The sequence below is a fragment of the Rhinopithecus roxellana genome, chromosome 20, assembly GCF_007565055.1.
Source record: "Rhinopithecus roxellana isolate Shanxi Qingling chromosome 20, ASM756505v1, whole genome shotgun sequence".
In the NCBI taxonomy this organism is placed as follows: domain Eukaryota; kingdom Metazoa; phylum Chordata; class Mammalia; order Primates; family Cercopithecidae; genus Rhinopithecus; species Rhinopithecus roxellana.
The window spans coordinates 57898560-57918576 of record NC_044568.1 but is presented as its reverse complement, the minus strand read 5'-3'; positions in this window follow the sequence as shown (position 1 = coordinate 57918576).

The window sequence follows — 20017 nt, the reverse complement described above, 5'->3', positions numbered from 1 at the left end:
TATATTTTTGTTGCCAATATTCATAGAGCCCCTGGGATTTTCTGCAAATCCAATAGTGTATTCTGTAAACAGGAATTCTTTCTTTCTGATATGTATATATTTTATTTCTTGAGCTTGCCTTACAATACTGGCTAGGACTTCCATAAAAAATGTTTAATAGGAAGGCTAAGATTAGATTTGCTTCCTTTGTTCCAAATCTTAGGGGGAATGTTTTTGGTCTTTCATCATTAAGGATAATGCTATGTGTTGTGGTAAGTCAGGGACCCTGAATGGAGGGACCGGCTGGAGCCATGGCAGAGGAACATAAATTGTGAAGATTTCATGGACGTTTATCAGTTCCCAAACAATACTCTTATAATTTTGTATGCCTGTCTTACTTTAATCTCTTAATCCTGTTATCTTTGTAAGCTGAGGGCCACTATGATAATTGTGTTAACTGTAAAAATTGATTGTAAAACATGTGTGTTTGAACAATATGAAATCAGTGCACCTTGAAAAAGAACAGAATAACAGCAATTTTAGGGAACAAGAGAAGACAACCATAAGGTCTGACTGCCTGCGGGGTCAGGCAAAAAGAGCCATATTTTTCTTCTGCAGAGAGTCTATAAACGGATGTGCAAGTAGGAGAGATATCGCTAAATTCTTTTCCTAACAAGGAATATTGATATCAATACTCTGGGAAAGGAATTCATTCCTGTGGGGAGGTCTATAAATGGCCACTCTGGGAATGTCTGTTCTATGCGGTTGAGATAAGGAGTGATATACGCCTTGGTCTCCTGCAGCACCCTCAGGCTTACTAGGGTGGGGAAAAACCCCACCCTAGTAAATTTGAGGTCAGACCGGTTCTCTGCTTTCAAACCCTGTTTTCTGTTGTTTAAGATGTTTATCAAGACAATATGTGCACAGCTGAACATAGACCCTTATCAGTAATTCTACTTTTGCCCTTTGCCTTGTGATCTTCGATTTTGCCCTTTGAAGCACGTGATCTTTGTGACCTACTCCCTGTTCATACACCCCCTCTCCTTTTGAAATCCGTAATAAAAACTTGCTGGTTTTGTGGCTCAGCTGGGCACATGGTCATACTGATATGTCATGTCACCCCCAGCGACCCACCTGTAAAATTCTTCTCTTTGTACTCTTTGTTTCTCAGATGGTCGACACTTATGGAAAACAGAAAGAACCTACATTGAAATATTGGGGGCGGGTTCTCCCGATAGCTGTGTGCATGTATGCATTGAAAACTTCATCAGACAATGTTATGTTGTTGCTTGCAACCATCAAGCATATTTTAAACTCAGAGAAGAATTCACTATTTTATTCAACCAGATATTTGCCATTTCCATTGCTCATCTTTCATTTCTGATATTCCATGTTTCAATCTGGTATCTCTTCCCTCCAGCTGAAGAACTTCCCTTAGAAATATCTTACAACTGGTCTGGTGACAAAAAATTCTCGCAGTTTTTTGTTCATCTGAGAATGTTAGGGTGACTAACTCTTCTTGTTTACCTAGTTTTAGCACCAAAAGTCATGCATCCTGGGAAACCTCTCAGTCCTGGGTAAACCAGGGTGATTCATCCCACTAGGTGTCTTTATTTTACCTTTATTCCTAAAGGATATTTTCACTGGTTGTCAATTTCTGGGATAACAATTCTTTTCTTGCAGCCTTTAAAAAATATTCCTCTCTCTCTGGTCTCCACGGTTTCTGAGGAGAAACATAGAGAAACATTGTACAGTCATTCAAATTGTTATTCCCCTATAAGGAACATGATGTTTTACCCTGGTTGTTTTCAAGATTTTCTTTCTTTATCTTTAGATTTCAATTCTTTGATTATAATGTATCTGGAAGGTATTTCGTTGTATTTATGCTGTTTGAAATTCAGTGAACTTTGTGAACCTGTAGATTTATGTCTTCTACCAAGTTTGAGACATTTTAAGTTATTCTTAAAATATATTTTTCTGTACCACACACTTTCTCCTTTTCTTCTGAGACTCCCATAATACAAAATTAAACCCTTTGGCATTCTTAAGTCTTTTTTTCTATCATCCTTTTGGGTTGAGTTTCTATTGATCTGTCTTCGAGTTTATACACTGACTTTCCTCTTTAATCTCCATTCTGATAAAGGACACAATCAGTGTTTTGTTGTTGTTGTTATTTCATTATATTTCTAAAATTCTTATTTTGTATATATCTTCTATTTGGTGAAAAGTACTGTCATTCCATTCTTCTCCAAAATTATACACTCATGATGTCTGTGAGTGTATTTCTGGATGAGATTAACATAAGAATTGGTACAATGAGCAAGCAGATTGTGAATCCCATGTGTCCAACGTGAATCCCCAGAACTAAAAATAAAAATTAAGGAAAAAAATCCTTCTATTTATCTGTGTATATCATTTGTCCTGTTTCTCAGGAGAATCCTGATAAATACAGATAGTAAAGACTATCACTAAAGACATTTTAAGTATTTAAAGAATTATACATCTTTACTTCTTGGATATTTTAATCATAGCTGTTTTAAAGATTTTATCGGATACTTGTGTCATCTTATCATTGGCTTTTATCTCTTCCCATTCAAGTGGAGATTTTCCTGGTTCTTCGTATGCCATGTAGTGTTGGATTATATCCTGGATTTTTAAAATATTAAGCTAGCAAACATAGGATCTTAAAATTGTATAGTAAACACTGACATTTTTGTTTTAGCATGCAATCAACCCTATTGGGTCAGGTTGCAAATTTTTCCCAAATGTTTATTGGTTGTAGTTGCAAGTTCAGTCCCATCTTCAAACACTATAGTGCTATTTGGATTTGTCCTGCCTGTGCTTCACCCAGTGAGCTCTCTGAGACTTGGGTGGTGGTCTCTCCCTTAGTTCAATTCTTCAAGTCTTTGGTATGCTCTTTGTGATTAGAAACAGACATGCTCAGTGGGACAGTTAACTCAGTAGTTCATACATAACATAAGGGGTTTACTGTATTTTCTTAAGTTCCTCCCTTCCCAGGTACTTCCTGCCATTCCGAGGCTCCTTTGTTTTGGTTCCCCACCACACAGCTGGGGCTTTAATTTTGTTGCCCTGCTGCAGGTTTCCTACAACTGTACCTACATCCACAAACAACTGGTAGGAAGATAGGGGAGGGAAAAAGCAACTAGGACTTGCCACATCCTTGGAACCAATGAGAGATGAAGGTTCATCTCCACCAGAGTTTTAGTAGCTTGTGCATCCTCATCGCCATCACTGACACTGCACTGCCACCACCATGTAATGATCAGCTGGGTGCTGGGGCTCAAGAGAGCAAAAATTTTCCAAAGTGAGGGATTTCCCCCACTGTTTTTGAGCATTGGAAGTCCCCTTTCCTTTGCTTAAGGCAGAGCTAGATGGTTGTGAGTTCTTTCTGTATTCATGGATGCCCACTTTTGTGTTTTGAGCTGCCTTCAGTCCAGGCTGTAGGATAGAGGAAGAAAGAAGATAGTAAACTCATCACAGGATCAATGGTACTTTGAATTCTGGTCTGTTTGTTTCCCAATCTACTATGCTACTGTTTACCTTCAGAGCCTTCAAACAGCTTCTCTAAGCATTATATTGAGTTTTAATAGCTTCATTCAGTAGAAGAGACAGGATGGAATGTGCATACATCATTTTACCTGGAATTGAAACCTGCTGCACCTGTTTTCAGGTTTATCCTTGGGAATGTATATTTCCATGGACAGAACCTAGGCACTGAAGTCAGAATTGAAATGGAATTTTTCTTTGACACTTATTAACTGTGTAAACATTAATCCATGCTGTTTGGCTTCTATGAACCTCACCCTCCTTGTTAATCTGGGAGACTAGTACATATCATTTAGTGTGTTGTCTCATTCAAATAGGTAAAGTGTAAAGTGCCCAACACAGAGCATGTGCTTAATTACTGTTCAGTTATTGCTTTTCCATCCCCCTTTGCCTCCCTGATATCGCCGTCCTACAACAAGAATGGTGGTGACATTGTTTAAGCTGAATCTTCAACATCTTATGACTGGGAAGTGGTGGAAAAGGAAGAAACAAGGATCATGGCTAGATGAACTTTAGGCAGCTTGAAACAAGAGGACCTAAGATTCTAGACAAAAAAGGAACAAAGAATGCATAAAGCCACTTAAAACCATCAAGGGAGCAAGGCTGAGCTGCTACTGTCCTGTCTGATGTATCATTAGAAAGATTCCTATTAATATACCACAGCAACTATTGACATTTCATTATACATGCTTAAGATATGACAGCAAGAAATTACAATATACATATTGAAAAGCCCAGTCTTAGGTTTCCAACACTAGAAATAAAATGGAATATAGTAGGAACTGATCATTTAGCCAACTTTAAAAAGTCAACCATTCCTTCTGGGAAGCAGAAGTATGGTTTCATAAAAAATTTATAAAAATTATTATGTTTATGTATAGTAATATATAAAGGAAAATCCTTTACAAATATGAAATTTTGAGTGTCCAGAACCTGAAAGCAGATACTTCAGCATTAAAATCGAGCCTTCCTCATGGGCAAGACCTCCTTTGTTAAGGACCATTCAGGAAGTTGTACTATGGACTCTGCTGTTTTCAACCTGGAGAGCAACTTTCAGCATTTTACAAGGGTCCCTCCCTTTCAGAACCTCAGCAGGGATTTGCTTTCTGGTGTCAGTAACAGTGAGGGCTGGACATTCCTTGAGTGACAATTCGGTTTTCCTTTGTGCTCTTCTTTGTGTAAGCTGCCAAACCACTAGGATGCAAATCTGTGGCCTGCCTCCATCTAGGGAACTAAAAGGCATGAGGTGTTTATGTACTTTGCGTACTGACCTCAGCACTGGTTTTGTTTGTCTGTGGTAAGCATGTATGTTACTCACACTATGTAAGAAGGAAAGGCCTCGGCAGAAACCAATCTCTTGATCTCTAGGTCTCTAGTCTTTCCTCCTCACAGTTGCCAAGAGGATTATGCTGCAAAGTCAGTCTGAGGCTCTTATGCTTCTGCTTAGGAATGTTTCAGTAACCCCCTATATTTGAAGACACAAGGAAACAGTAGGGCGTAGCAGCTTCAGGTTGTGTGTTGTGGGAGTTGCCTGAGCCATGCTTCAAATTCCAGACTAACCATGCTATGCCTTGGCAAGTGACACAACTGCTCCGTGCCTCAGTTTCCCTGTGCCTCTTCCACCTACCCTTTTAGCTCAGATCTCCTTGTGATATTTCCTATATCCAACACTCCAGTCAAATTTGATTGTCCCTTTTTCTTTGTACATACTTCACAGAATCTTCTCCAAATTTGCTCAAGCCATTTCTCCTGCCAAAATAGCCTCACTCCACTCAACAAAATTCAAACCACTCTTCAAGTGTCAACTCACATGTTTTTCCACGGTCTGAAATTATCTTTCTCCTTATCGTTGCTGTAGTATTTTGTCAAATACAAAATCAATGTATTTGTCAAATGCATTTATTTTATTTAATCTACACACTAATCATTATGTAGTACCTACTATTAGGTTATAAGACATTGGGTGAATCTTTGAGAGAATACATAAAAATGAAAACAAAAAAATAGGATCTTGCTCCAGAGCTTTAACCAAGTGAAAAAACGAAAATGTTTAAAGTTAGGAAACCATGAAAGAATCTAAATGCCATAGAAGTTTAGGATCCCTTTGTCATTAATCTTATAGGTGTGTTGACCCTCTTAATTTTCTTCCTAATTGTATGTTTCTTAGCTGCTTGTGGGACAATAAAGATAATAATGATGATGTATTTATTGCACATTGCTTGTGCCAGACACTGTGCTAAATGTGTTCTATCAGGTATTCTCAAACTTGACTACACATTACAAATACCTGGGGAGACCCTAAACCCCCCAATCTGTATCCCGACCTATCGAAACAGAAGTTTTTTAGTGTAACTCAGGCTTCTGTATCTTTAAAGTGCCCCAAGTAACTTTAATGTGCAGCCAAGGTTGAGAATCATTGCTCTCCATGCATTGTATTAGTGTTTCCCAGATTATCCTGGTGAAAACTATCATCTGGAATATTAGTCTAAAACAAGCAAAAACAAAAACAAATCACAAAGTCTTGGACTCCAAAGCCACTGAATCAGAATTTCCAAGGGAGTGTCCCAGGAAGCTGCATGCTTAACTAGTGACCTGGGTGATCCTTATCATCAAAGAACTATAGAAACACTGCATCATATTATTTTATTTCCACAACAATTCTTTTATTTATGTACGATTATGTACTATTAATCTCACAGCTTTATAGATGCAGAAACTGGAGAGCAGACAACTTAAAGCACTAGTTCACGGTCACGCTGAGCCAGGGTTTGAACCCAGGCAGTCTTATGTCAGAGACCACGTCTTTAACCACCACTGGATTGGGTTAGGACACACTGAAATTGAAAGAAGGCAGAGGTCCAAGTAGAAACAGTAGACAGCTTGGCCAGATCCAGTGGCTCACGCCTGTAATCCCAGCACTTTGGGAGGCTGAGGTGGGTGGATCACCTGAAGTCAGGAGTTCGACACCAGCCTGGCCGACATGGTGAAACCCCATGTCTATTAAAAACAATTAGGCCTGGCACAGTGGTTCATGCTTGGGAGGCTGAGGTGGGGGATCATGAGGTCAACAGATCGAGACCATCCTGGCCAACATGGTGAAACCCCATCTCTACTAAAAGCACAAAAATTAGACGGGCATGGTGGTGCACACCTGTAGTCCCAGTGACTCAGGAGGCTGAGGCAGGAGAATCGCTTGAACCCGGGAGGCAGAGGTTGCAGTGAGCTAAGATCGCGCTACTACACTCCAGTCTGGCAACACAGCGAGACTCCATCTCGAAAAGAAAAGAAACAGTAGACAGCTAGATAGTTTTTCGATGGCTGGGACCTTGTCTGATGCGTCCCTGTACTCCCTCCCGTAACAGAGTGCCTGAGACCTAGGAGGCATTTAATGTTTGCTGAATAAATGAAAGAAGTGATTGATGAAGCATGACCTAGAAAACCTATCCTGGAAATACTGACCGCAGGTGAAAGTCAAGTGACTTGACATTTGGATTGATGGTATGGGATACGACTTCTCCATTTGGGCCTCTGAGGCTTCCATCATCTTTCTGTGTGACTTGAGGCCAACATTTAGCTTGCCTCAGCCCCGAATCCATAAAATTGGAGGAATGCCATTCATCCACTTCCTTGGGTAGCATTTTGGAAATCTCAAGTTGTATACAGACACCAAACAATGATACAAATGTGTGCCGAAGGCAGACTGTGTTTCAGCCCCCAACACATGTGCACTGCTCATCGCTAAATTGCTCATTAGGATCATTGTTGGAAAACCAGCACAGTTCTCCCACCCTATGATTTACGCAAGTTCTAGAGAACATCTTGTAACTTAGCACCAAGTTTCTTTCCCCTTCTATCTGTGCTGTCTGGGGAGGTTTCTTGGGAGGAGGTGCAGATGAGAAGAATTTTGAAATGTGCTGGAGAGAGAAGGTCCAGGCATTCAATTCAAATCCCCCCCGGTTGGTGAGCCTTGGGCTGGCACTTCACCTTGCAGAGTCTCAGTGTGCTCATCTGTAAAAGGAAGAAACCAACAGCACTGATGTCTTGGGATTCTGTGAAAATCAACCACAACAATGTTTGTAAAGCTCTAAGAGAACGGGCACAGACTCAGAGTGAAATAAGTGGCTGTTGTTGTCATACAATATCATCATTTCATTCTTGGTGCAGAACGAATCTGGACAATCTGGATTTTGCTCTGGGAGATCAATATATTTCCAATGCTGATAGGAAAGGATCCTCTCCAACAACCTTACACCACCACCACCACCACTTCCTCTCACTCACACATACCTCCAAAGAACAGGATTTCCCAACGTCCATGGATGTGAGACGACAGCTGTGTTGGAGGTCCATCCGTCAGCAATAAAACAATCGAAGGATGAAATCCAAAGAAGGGAAGTTATTTTCAACTGTCATGTTTAAATCCCTTCCACTGTATTCCATTGCACTCAGAGTAAAATTTCAGTCAAAGGGGCCACACCATTTAGCCCCTGCCTATCTTTCCTCTCTTTTGTTCACCATGATCCAGGCACTCAGGGCTTCTTCATATTTTTCGAACCCACTACATTCATTTCCACCACAAGCCATTGTTCTTGCTCCCCTCTCTTTCTGGAACACTCTATCCACAGAGCTGTCAGTGATTGACATTTTCTCTTCTTTAAATCTCTGCTGAAATTCCAACTTGTCCAGAGCTGATTTGCCAACCCAAGCTGCACCCCATCCCACTCCTGGTTCCACCGGGCACTTTATCATGTAACTATTTCCTTCGTAACACATATTTTACTATCAAACATTATCTTCTGTGCTTCCATTTACCTTTTTTCCTCCTCTCGCTAGAATATAAGGACCATAAGAACAGGGACTGTGCATAGCTTATTTACTGTGTTATCTCCACAACCAAATAGACTGCCAAGCTCATGATAAGTGATCAATAAATATGTGCTGAATGAATGAATGGGTAAGTGCTCATGCCACTGGCACATATAACATATGCTGCACCATTTTGATATTTTTATAAATCTCTGCCTTCATTAAATAAATAATTTCATAATTAAAGAACAAGATAGCCTGGTTCATCATTCATTTATTGCGTACTTGCTCAGTACCTGCCATAATCTAGTCTTTTCTCTGGGGTACAAAGATGAAGACACCAGTCTCACCCTTGGAAGCTTTTAGGGTAGAGGTGAAGGCAGTATGACTTAAGGTTATTGAGCCCCAATTCTATGGAGGCACTACCCTCCGTAGTTTAATATGGACTAACTCCATAAAATACTTCGCGTAGCCTATGAGGAGGGGACTGATGCCGTCTTTATTCGACTGAGGCTAACACTGAAGCCTAAAGACATTAAGCAACTTGACCAAAATATGACAGTAATAAAGTTGGAGAGTGAGATGTAGAATCTCTGAAACTCTCTCCTCAGCACTACTGCTCCATGTGGGGGATGCATAGGTTTCTGGGAAAGCAAGATGACTCCTCGAGGTAATTGATGGTCTTCAGAGATGATGCTGGGTGTATAAGTTGTCTGCACAGATGGCCACCAACCATCCCTGCCATCCCTGTGACAGCATGGCACAGTTTGCTTAGAGTTGGAGTATGTTTCCCCATCTCAGAAATCTAGGTGGGCCTGTGCTTGCTGTGACCAATGCGATGTGGCAGAGTGATGTGTGAATTCTGAAATACAGTTCTTACGAGTCCTGGAAGGTTCTACAGTCATTCTCTGGGGATCTAGCTATCATGTAAAGAAGCTCAGACTAGACACCTGAGTGGGAGACCATGTGGAGAGAGAGAGAAAACCAGCCACCACCAGACATTCCCCGCAGCAGAGCACTCAGACGAATGAGTCACATGACAGCAACATCACCTGGAATGGAGACAACCCGCCTCCACCCAACCTTGCTGAAAATTGCAGAACTGCAGGCCAGTTCATGGGTGTTGTCTTAAGTCACTACATTCTAGGGTGGTTTATTGCACAGAAATATTGTAGATAACTAAAACTTTGAGAGAGTTTCTACCTCAACCAAATTCTATTAAACAGAGACCCTGAGCTTTGGATGAAGTGTTGGTGATCTAAGCGTGGGACGTAATGTTTGCTTCCTCCATTTCCTTGAAGATTGTCTTAGAGGTAAATGTTGGCTTAGTGGCAGGTGTAGCCTATGGTATGGGTTTTTTTTTCCAGCTATTTTTCTCCTTTCCTCTTACATACATGTTGCATGGAAGATGGAAGAGGCTGTGCTGTGGAATATGGCCATATTGAATTATCTACATTGACTGGTGTATACACTAAATTGGCTGTGCTCATAGTCTAGATGCAGATGAGTTGATATCAAGGAGATTTTCAAAGGGAAATTGTGTTTTTTTCCCTTGGACTCTGAAACTCTGATCCTTTTCCAGGTGAGGGAAAATGGCTGGTAACACTAGTTACACAATCACTATTATCCTGGTTAACCAATCTATAATGCACATGAGTGTGAGGATTATACAATGCTCATTTCAGAGAGAAATATAATGTACATTAGGGTTTTCAACTGGAAGTAGAGGCCCTTGTGCTTAGAAGGCTCAAAAGCTGGCTTAACAGCTGCCTCACCTAGTCTCTCCATAAAAACCAAATGGCTCAGAAATTACACTAAATTATCCAAATTGATTAAACTGATTCAGAATCATAAACCAGGACTTGGAAATCTTCAGTGGCTGAATCTGTCCAATTCCCATCAAGTTCAGTGGGATTTCTATTATGTATAAAGTACCAGTTGGGCAAATTCACTTATATTTAGTTCATGCATACTATTAGTTTCTGAAACTTTGCTTTAACAAAGATATAATTGATAGGTATAATTTTGAGCCAAAAGAAAAATGTTGATATAACAATGCAGATAGCTAGGCGTAATGAAAAGAACACCAGCTTTGAAAGCTAAGTCTACAAGCCCCTGTTCCTTTTTTTAAAAGGTACAAACTTGTGCAAATATTTAAAGATTTCTGTGTCAGGTGCTATAGGTTGGCTGACCTGACCCCTTCCTAAGTCCCTTCTCTCTGGCCACTCCTCAGCTACAGGTGGGCAAGCAGCAACCTCTGGTCAATGAAACGAATGTGGAAAAGTCTGCAGGATGGGCTTCTGGGGAAGCTTTGGTTTTGGTGACATAAAGGGACGATCTCTGCAGTGTGGCTATTCATCCTCTTGTCCTTCACCCCTTTTCATCCTGAAAAGTCGACAGGATGGTGGTGAGGAAAGAGAATAAGGGTGTAGTCATTTACCAGCATAGTCTATTCAGAAAGTTCTGGAAGGCTTACCACTAGACTTCTTTGCTATACAGGACAAGTAAACTCCCATGTGTTTTATCACTTTAAGTTCAGGTGTCTGTTTCTTGCAGCTGAAGGTGTTTTGACTTTTGCTGTTTGCTTACCTCTTAATGACACATGAGCTTCCTCTACGCCCTAATCTGTAAAATGGCTACAGTGATTCCTGCTCTGCAGATATTCATGAGAAGCAAATGAGATGATAGCAAGGAAGAAATAAACAGCCATATAAAGGCAGGCAGCTGGTGCTATGCTCCTAGATAGGATATTGAGGGACACTTTTGTCTTTATTTCAGTACTCTGTTGCTATGATTACCTTTCCAAATACTTGGCAATTATTTCATCTTAACTAGGAAAGGGCGTATGGGGAATGAGTTTCATTGAGGAGAGGGAAGTAGAGATTGTTTTGTTGTTAATGTTTTAGAATCTTGAGCTGGATGCTGTGGCATGAGCTGTTTGGGAGGCTGAGGTGGGAGGATCACTTGAGGAGTGGAGTTGGAGGCTGTAGTACGTGTTGATTGTGCCTGCGAATAGTCACTGCACTCCAGTCTGGGTAACATAGTGAGATCTCATCTCTAAATCGTACAAAAATGTAGACTCTTACGTATTTATATTTTCCAATCTTTTGTGAATGCCTAGTTTTTCTAGTGGATTCTTACATATACATATGCATGTACACATGTGTGGGTAAATGTACACATACCGTCTATGAAGACAGTGAAAATGACACAGCTGAATTTACCACTGACAACTCCATGTGTTGGAGCTTTTTGCCAATTTAAATTCTCTGGTTACTTCACTGCAGGTCAGTAAAAATGTGTATCTCTAAAATGTCATAATTGACCCATTAAGTCACACAGTTTTGTTATTTCCAAAGCATAGTTTTACAGTATATGGACTGAGTGGCAAATTGACCAAAGAGGACATTTGTTTGTTTTATTTTTAACCACAAATGGGGAATCAGCTTATTCCATAAACCTGGCTTTGGGGAGATTATTTCATTAGATTGCAGGGTAATGTTATTAGCAGGCAGAAAATTCCTTTTGGCTTCCGAACACTCTTAATCCAACGCTGGGAGTATAATACATTCCTGAGGTATTTTTCATTGTTCTCAATACACTAAAAACATTGACTTCAACTTGTAAAGCCATAAAATATTTGCAGTTCTTTTCAAGTAACAATACCTGAAAGCCTGCATCATGCTGGGTTAATTCTTGTTTTATTTTTTGTTCTATTTCATTTTTCCCAGAAAGTGGAGTCTAAGATAAACTCAAGCTCCCAGCTTTAGGAGATAATACACAGAGTACCCTTCTATTCATTTAGCAGTATGTGTGCAAGATTCAAGGAGGTCTTCTGAGAAAAATAAGCCACACATCCTTCTGGGACCCAGTCAAACATCTCACAGGGCATTCTGAGACCCATTTGCCTCACTGGGAATCCACAACCTCAACCATTTCCAAGGGAAACCAAGAGCTCAGTGTCACTTGGACAAGTTCCCTGTCCCTGAATTACTTCCCTATCTAACCAGGAAGCCAATTATTGGTCAAATTTTGTATTTCGAGAGCTCAAGACATTTTGGTAATTCTCCAAGGAAAAATCAAAACAAAACTTTTTCAAAACTATAAATGTCCTCTGCGGAATTTCTTACGAGCAAGGGTATTTAGGGTCACAATGTCAAAATGCCCTTAGGACCCAGTGTTATCGTTTCCTTTTGGTTTCCTGTTCCTGGAAAACTGCTCTCTAGATTGTTTTGATTAAGCCCAGTTTGAGGAGCCAGATTCTTAGCACATTTTCCACCATATTTTATAATTCTCATTCAGTTTCTCGTGTAGGGTGGCAAGCTTTATTGCTTAACAAACATTGCATCTACCCTGCCATAATTTATATCTGAATGGGTTTATTATAGGCGTTGCATTTCATTCATTGTGCAGCTAATTCCATAACATGCTTCCTGCTTTCTGTGTGGCTGTTTGGCCATTATCAGCTTCCAAGACAATTGAATCTTTCCCTTGCAGTTTCACAAAATGGTTTATGAATATGTAATACAAACTGTGTTAACAAGGCAAATATACTTCATTTCTTTTATGGCTATTTTCAGGCTGTGGCTGGGAAGAAGAGGCATAACAGTGTGTCTCACTTAGGGTATGTTGTGCCCTTAATATAGTAATGCGCTCCCCTTAGCAGGTCTCTTTGAAGGCCTGTATTGTCTTGGAACGAGTCATGCGCTTTTGTGCGGCTCCCTGTGAAATGAGCCCCAGTCGGCCTCCCATGGATTCAATTATCTTCTCTACACGGATGGCACGTTCTTCTCCTTGCCTCCCCCAAGCTCGCTCTCCTAGTGTGGTCCTACGTGGCATTCTGACTACAAAATAGCTCCATTTGGGCACCCTGCCGTCATGGTGGGAACAGAATTGCTCATTTTCTGTATATGGCTCCTTCCCTCTGCACTTTTCCCCAGGACCTTCACACCAAAGTCAAGGGCTTGTCCAGCTGAGTGGGAGACACTGTGATCAATCTCTGCTTTGGAAAGCAAGGGCCCACCTGGTCAGCAGCTGTTTATTATTCCACAATGATTTGCTATGCAAAGCCAGGCGCGGTGGCTCACGCCTGTAATCCCAGGACTTTGGGAGGCCGATGCAGGCGGATCATGAGGTTAGGAGATTGAGATTATCCTGGCTAACACAGTGAAACCCCGTCTCTACTAAAAAAAAAAAAAAAAAAAAAAAAACAAAAAAAGCCAGCCATGATGGCAGGCGCCTGTAGTCCCAGCTACTTGGGAAACTGAGGCAGGAGAATGGCATGAACCCAGGAGGCAGAGCTTGAAGCGAGCTGAGATTGCGCCACTGCACTCCAGCCTGGGCAACAGAGTGAGGCTCCATCTCAAAAAAGAAAAAAGAAATAGCTATCCAAATGCATTTTCAAACCCCCTTGCACCCACTGGGGTGTGGAGACTGGTTCCCACCTGGATCACCTCCCTTTTAACAGTATCCAGGAGACCACTTTAAGTTAGAAATGTATAAAAGATATGAGATGTGCCCTTTATTCAACATCCATTATTCCAGGGATTTTATATCACCATATTGTTTTTGAAATAGGGATTATTTCCATTCACAGGTGAGAAAATTGGGGCTCTGAGACCTTGAGCAACTCCTTTTAGATAACACTTCTAATGAAGAGCCAAAGCAGGGCTGCAACTTGCCAATATCTGAGAAACAAAACTCATGGTCACCTGCTAAACTGATTTCAAATCTATCCACTTACGTTCATATCCACTACCACCATCTTTGGTTGAACCAGCATCAACCCACCTGGAATATTGGGAAACTCCTTCCCAGATGCTCTCCCACATGCATTTTTACCTCTATATGGTCCACACTCCACCCTGAGGTCAGGTATTTCTTCTGAATCAGCACCGTCCACTCCACTTTCTGCAGTGCAGAGAATCTTCTAGACCTCCTATTCTGTGTGGTGGCCACGAGCCACGTGGGCTTATTGAGTGTTTGCAATGCAGCTAGTGGGACTGAATGGCTGACATTTTAAATTAGCCAGTTTTTAGCCATTGAAAGGGACAGAGCCACACATCGCAAATGGCTACTAAACTGGACAGCACAGTTCCAAAGTATGAATCTGTCCAAGTCTCACTACAGTGCAACACAATTCAAAATATTCCCATTTATCTTCGGTTAAGAACCCAAGTCTTTAAGCCAGCTTGCAAAGGCTGTCATTACTGTCCCATGGACATGTTTTAGGTTGAGTCTGAGCCATCTCCACCTCACCTTCTGTGCACCAGGCCCTCTGCCCTCCCTCTACTTTCTAATCCATGCCATGTTCCTTTCCTGCTTGGGGCCCTCACTCAGAATATACTGTATGTGGAATTTTCTCCTGCATGTGCCTCAGCTCACACATCAGTATCCTTCTTCAGGGAAGTCTTCTCCAACCAATGATTTTTATGATCTCTCCTGGACCTGCTCATACCATCCTCTTCTCCTTCCTATCACTCCAGAGCCACACTGTGAAATTATGTATTTAGTCTTTTAGTTTTCTGATTAAAGCCATTCTCCCTCTATTAGTTTCTGATTGCTACATAACAAGGTGTCACAAACTTAGTGGCTTAAAATAACACAAGTTTATTTTCCTACAGTTCTGGAAGTGAGGAGTCTGAAATGGATCCACAGGACTATGTTTCTTCTGGAGGCTCTAGGGGAGAATCCATTTGCTTACACTTCCCAGCTTCTAGAGGCCACCTGCCTTCTTTGGCTTGTGGCTTCTTCCCCATAGCCAAAGCCTCCTGACCCTTCTGCCCACCTCTTTCATCAAGCACCTTGTGATAACATTGTAAGCATCCGCATAATCTAGGTTAAGCTCCTCATCTCAAAGTCCTTCACATCTGAAAATTTCTTCTTGTCGTGTAAGGAAATATCTTTACAAGTTCTGGGGTTAGGATTTGCACACTTTGAAGGATCATTATTCTGCAAACCACACTTCCCAACTTCATTATAAACTTTGCAAGAGCAAGGGCTAACTACCATTGCCAAGTACAGTATCTGGAACATTGTGTGTGTGTGTAAGTGTAAATATATTCAATAAATGAACAATGTAATCTCTTTATCAGAAACTACATACCCACAGCTTACTAAGCAACTATGCAGCCCATATATTTTTGGACATTACAATTACCACTCTCCTTACACCAACTATAAAGAGAGGTAGAACTACAGGCCCTAACTAGCCTGTCCTCTTTGTAAGGTTTGTGAATGTGTCTGTTTGGGCTCTAGCCTGCCTTCTCTTTCCTTTCACCAGGTTTGTTCAGCATCACTATTGCCAGTCCTGACTGACAATGCAACACATTGAATTAGAGATGTCACATGAACAGGAATCCAGGCAAATCAAGGCAAACACCTTGGAAGTGGCCACAGTATTTGGTGTGACCTCAGAGCGGCACTTTCAAAAAGTTGTTTATTTTTTTCTCTGAGGATGTTGGGTGGAACGGCAGACATTAATAGGTTTCCACAAGCCTCCATTTTTCAGATCATGGGTTCGTATACGTTGAAACATACACACGCATATTTCTGTATAATCTGTTTTTTTAAGGCATACAACAAAAGTCTGATGCTGACAGCTGTTCCCTCATCAGTAAATTTCAATATATATATGTTTTTCATAAATTATGCATCATTCAAGAATGCTTTGGAGCTGAGTGGGCATTGAAATCACCAGATCCAATGCCCTGATGTCTCTAGCCCATTCTATTCTCGCTGAGGAATCTGGGGTCCAGAGCATGGATCTGTCCCAGGCCTACCCACGTGCTGGTGGCAGTGAAAATAATTTGATTCCCTAGGTCTGTGCTTTTTCAGTAGTCAGAGTTTCTAGAAATGTTTCCTAGAATTTTGTTCCTTAGGTTTGTCATATTCTGATCTTGTGGATATGGATTTAGAGTCTAACAAATCTAGATGAAAATCTTGGCCCTACTCACTTCCAATGTTTTTGGCACTAACCAAGTTAACGTCTCTGACCACTTTTTCTTCATGTGTAAAAGACAAGACAGGGGGCCGGGTGCGGTGGCTCCTAGCACTGTAATCCTAGTACTTGGAGAGGCCAAGGCTGGCGGATCACTTGAGGTCAGGAGTCCAAAAGCAGCCTAGCCAACATGGTGAAACCTCATCTCTACTAAAAATAGGAAAATTAGCTGGGCTGGGTGGTGCATGCCTGTAATCCCAGCTACTCAGGAGGCTGAGGCAGGAGAATCGCTTGAACCCGGGAGGCAGAGGTTGCAGTGAACTGAGATGGTGCCACTGCACTCCAGGCTGGGCAACAGAGAGACCTGAAAAGGAGAAGGGAAGGAAGAAAAAAGGAAAAGAGAGGGAGAGAATATTAGCTTTCTCATGCAGTTGTTGTAAGGATTAAATGAGACAATGCTTGCAGAATCAAATATTACTGTATTTATTATCATATTGACAGAGCATTCTGTCTCCCTCCTCTCCTTCCTTCCCCTTTGTGTCTACCTCTATGGAGACCTGTTCTTCTCTCTGCAATTTGTCAGTTCATCCCCACCCAATACTTATCAAGGACTACCATGAGTCAGAGACTCTGCCAGCACTGGACACAGAAGGAAGAAGGCCTGGTCTGGGACATCATGGTGTTTAAAGTCCAGAGAAGTCAACGAATGGGAAGGTATGGTGGGTCAGGGTGATTCGGGAGGCACAGCTGGGCCATAGCAGAGAGAACCCTGCCCAAATTAGGCACCAGAAAGCATCTAGTAATAAAAGTGATATCTGTGCAGACACCTATGGAACACGCAAGCATCAGCAAAGGAGAACAGGACAATGTTCCCAGGAATGGGACAGGCATGAGTAAAAACCAAGAGGTAAATGGCACAGACCACGGAAGAGTGGACAGAGGTTAAGTGTGGCTGAATCTTGAGTTGTGGCATGAGGCTAAAAGGCAAGACTCAGATGGGCAGGGGAGAATGCAGCAGGACTGAGAGACCAAGCCTTGGGTAGGGAAGGAAAAGAGATCCATGTCCTCTGAGGTCGGTCCATTCCTACACCTGACACTGAGCTGGACCTTGAGAATATAGTAGGGGAGGAAACGGAACAGCTCCCTGATTGCATGGCCTTCCTGCCTCTCAGAGAGCAAAACCAGAGGCATGGCCAGCACATACGAGGAGCTCCAAGCATAGGAGTTACCAGGAAATTAAGTGTGGGGCTCTGGATCACAGACCACAGCAGAGGCAGAGATTCCCAGTAGAGCCCAGCTCCTCGGGCTGCCCTGGCACTTTGCAGCTGTCCATGGGATGTGGCCTCCCTGGGCTCTGACGTCAGTGCTCACGGAGTCAGGAATGTGGGCTTTTCAATAAAAGTACAGGCAATGGGCCCACAGGGAGCCCCAGCTCAAATGAGCTTTTATATTTTTATGTGGAACGTAATCACGTTTAGCCATGATCGAGGTTACCCGTTACTGCTATTAGAGCGTTTATGGTTCTAAGGGGGATATGAGACTTTGACAGTACGTGCTTGCATCTAAAAGCAACGGGGTGTGCTGAGGCTAGAAGCCACCTTGAAATGCCAGGAACACATAACTTGGGCTGATGTACACTGCCTTTGAAAGCTCGACTGATAGGGCTAGGTGTCCACAGGTTCCAGAGAGGGTCCTCTCAGAAGGGACAGTGGGATCACAAAAGTAATAACCACCCAATATGTGTAGGTTCTTTGCATGCATTATTTATCATCTTCAGGACCCCTACAAGGTCTTTCCCATTCATTAGGCCTGTTTTCTATGTGCTGAAACCCAGGCACAGAGAGCTTAGTGGTTTCTCCCAGAGGACATAGTCAGCAAGTGTGTTAGTTTCCTCTTTCTGTCTGCCATAAAAAAAATCACCACAAACTGGTGGTTTAAAACAACACTTACTCTTTCTCAGTTCTGGAGGCCAGAAGTCCCAAATCAAGGTGTGGGTAGGGTTGGTTCCTTCTGGGACCCCAAAGAAGAAATTATTACTCAGCCCCTGAGACTGCTGGCACTCCTCCGTGTTCCTTGGCATGTAGGTGCATCACCCTATCTCCACCTCCCTCCTCACATGGCTTCTTCTACTCTGCGTCTCTGTATCTTCTCCTCTCTTTTAAGGATGCCAGCCATCGAATTTAGGGCCCACCTTCATCCTGCAAAGGCCCTCTTTCCAAATAAGGTTACATTCCGAGATTCTGGGTAAACATGAATTTGGAGAGGACACTATTCAACCATGACAGTAAGTAATGGAGACAGGGGCTGAGCCAGGCCTCTCTGGGTACAGCCACCCACACACGGGAGACATGGTTGGATGATGCTTCATTTGCTCATTGCACCTCTGCTCCCCTGGGCGCCAGAGCCCTCCACAGCTTTATCTTACTTCCTCACTGCAAGCTAGTTCCAAATCATGTCTCTCTGGTACAGACCAGGTCTCTGCAAAACTCTCCTTAGCCAGGGACATAGAGAGCCCTGAAAGAGTTGCAAAGCCCCCAAAAACCCTATAGGGAAATATCATGGTACAGAAGAGAACCCTACTGCTCTTGGAATGTGACTCAACACTGAGTCTTAGCTCTGCTACTCATAAGCTGGTGATTTTGGGTAAGTTCCCTCACCTGTTTTCCCTATCTGTAAATTTGGTACAAAGTCCCTTAGGTGTGGCTTTTTGGAAATAAACAGGTTAAAGGGCACACAGCTTCTGAAGGTTCCTGGCAGAGAGTAGGGGCTCATCAGATGTTTGCTGAATGGGAATCTACTTGCTTCTCTCAGTCACAGAGGAGGAAAGTGAGAAAGGTTATTTGAGTTCCGTCAAGTACAGGGTGATACATGGGAGTAGCTGTAGATACCATTGTACATGTATCAGGCACAAGCATACATATATACACATGCATATACCCCAAATGTGTTTAACCATTGTTCTGTGGGAATATGTGGAAATATCTATGCCCCATTTATCAACCTATCCATCCATCTCTTCAGTTCAGAGCCTATGCTATGTATCAGATCCCGTGTAAATGCTGCACTTACTTATGGTAAGTGCATTTAATCTTCACACCTAACCTTGAGGTCTCTAGTTTCACAGCCTATTGTACTGACAAATAAACATAACTTCCACCATGGTGAGTCCCCCAGAATGTGTCTGGGGAGCAGACAGCATGTGCAGTTACCTCTTCCTGGCTGGGTCAGGAAAAAGTTGAGGGAAAAGGTGGCATCTGAGTGGTGCCTTGAAAAAGCAGCAGCCACACAGTTCATGAATCATCTGTGGCTCACTATGTGGTGGAGGGAACATGGGAAGAGAGCCAGATAAATTCAAGTTCGTGCTCTGGCTCTGCTGCCGGCTGGCTCTGTGACCTTCAGGTACTGAAGATATCTTTCTGAGCCTTTACTTATTTTGCATATGTTAGAACTGGATGAGGCAGGGTATGGTGGTTCACACCTATATTCCCAGGGCTGGAAGATTGCCTGAGGCCAGGCTGGGCAATGTGGCAAGACCCCATCTCTACAAAACTTTTTTTTTTTTAAGTTAGCAGTGTGGAGGGGGGCATGGTGGTACATACCTGTAGTCCTCACTTCTGGGGGAGGCTGAGGCAGGAAGATCACTGGAGTCCAGCAGTTTGAGGTTGCAGTGAGCTATGATCACACCACTGCACTCCAGCCTGGATGACCAAATAAGATCCTGTCACA